Raw genomic sequence first — 2,127 nt, 5'->3', positions numbered from 1 at the left:
ATCACTTTATTTAAGACGAATACAGTTAGTTGATCATGTAATTACTCTATAATGCATTGAGATTATAATTAAACTTATAATTGAAAGATAATTATAATTGAATAGCTTTATTTATCACTAATTATGGGCTAATAAAACATTTCATATCAAATATATATAGAGTCGACTGAAAATGATCAAACATATATGCTCATATATTGCAACAGTATGAAGCATCCATTGCAACATGTGAGCATATATGCTTTGATTATTTCCAATGGATGGGTCATCTATTGCAACATGTAATACATATTAGACATTTGTTGTAACAGATTCCTATCATTGTTGCAACAGAATGATCATATTTATTTGAGTATTTTCAACAGATGGGTTATCTATTGGAACAAATAATGCAATAGATAATGCATCTAATACAAAATATACAAAGATTGTTGCAATAGATGAGCATAACTAATATATTTTATATAATAAATAAGAACATACACAATTAACCAAAATGAGTTAAAATTATAAGATTCATAACTAAGTACAAAATAGTTATTTCACTATTACAATAATTATGGAGCATTTCGAATCGGGCATGTTGTTCTCTTGTGTCCAATTTAGTCCACAATAGCTAATGATTGAGTTCACAAAATCATTATACAAAATATCCCTTTGGACGGTCATCAATATTGACTCTGACATGTCACCATCCTTCCAACGCCAAATAAATCGATTGTTCTTCTCAATCCATTCACCATAACAATCAATAGCTATTGTTATTGATTCTTCCATTAATGGTACCTAAAGGAATTTATTAAAAATATTTAATAATGATTGTATAGTAAAGTTGAGTGGCTATATACAATTAAAAATCATATGCACAATTATTGTCCCAACAAGTCAATCATCTATTGCAACAAGTAGATCATCAGTTGCAGCAGATGATTCACATGTAAGTCTATTGTTGTAACAGATGAGTCATCTATTGCAATAGGTAATTGATCTGTTGCGATATATGACTTACCTATTTGGACAAATTTCTGATTTTGTCATAGTTTGGCTTGGTACTGTAACATGCATCTAACGGGTAAGCCATCTGTTGCAACATATGAGTCGTCTGGTGCAGCAGATGACTCATATGTTGCAATAAATGACTTATCTGTTGTGACAAGGTTCTAGTTTTTTTCCAGCTTGGCCTGATACTATAATATGTATCCAACAAGTAATCCATTTGTTGCAACAGATGACTCATCGATTGCAATAAATGATTTATCTGTTGGGACAAGCTTCTGGTTCAGTCCCAGCTTGACATGGTACTGTAATATGTATTCAACATGTAATCTATCTGTTGCAACAGATGACTTACCTGTTGGGTACGCGACTGTAAATTTTTTAAGAAACACTCAAATTACCAAAATGAAATATTAGAGTAAAAATCATTAGTTTACTTACCAAAATCACCTATGAATTAGCCCAATGATATATGAATGAAAATTGGTCTAAAAGCAGCAGTACTAGGTGAATATCAACTGAAGAAAAAAAAATGATGAACAACCAGAAGAAGATGGTGATGAACAAGAAGAAAGAATGATGATGGAGAAGAAGAATCAAGAAGAAGAGCAGCAACAATGGTCCCCAACAATGAAAGAATAAGCAAGAGAGAAAAAGGGAAAAAAAGTGAGCCGTTGGTACCCTTTTTTTTCCCCTCAATTTCTTGTTATTTAAAATTTTATATAAGATGGACTAAAGTGTAAAATAAAAAACTTAGGAATGAAAAATTCAACCCCTTAATTTTAATTAAAAATTATCACTCCTACTCAATAATTAAAACTTGAGTCACCAATCCTTAATTTTGAAACTTTTCTATAACCCTTAATTCATTGTCCCACCTCTTTATGTCATAACGTCCATATGTAGCAAACAGATAGCCACGTCCAAATGCTGAGTACGAACAAGTAGACGTTAATTTAAAACTTTAATATATACTCTTTTATTTATGTCAATGTCACTCTAATTTTCATTTTCCAGTCTTTTTACGTTACTAAGGATAATGTGGTGGTCCATCACTTCATCCACTGGCCAATTTGCATAACTCCCATCGGTTTTTATTTATTTTTTTGGTTCCCACCCGAGTTTCTTCAA

Source organism: Solanum tuberosum, unplaced genomic scaffold (assembly GCF_000226075.1).
Source record: "Solanum tuberosum cultivar DM 1-3 516 R44 unplaced genomic scaffold, SolTub_3.0 scf00096, whole genome shotgun sequence".
NCBI lineage: Eukaryota > Viridiplantae > Streptophyta > Magnoliopsida > Solanales > Solanaceae > Solanum > Solanum tuberosum.
Note: the sequence above shows the minus strand (reverse complement) of the source record.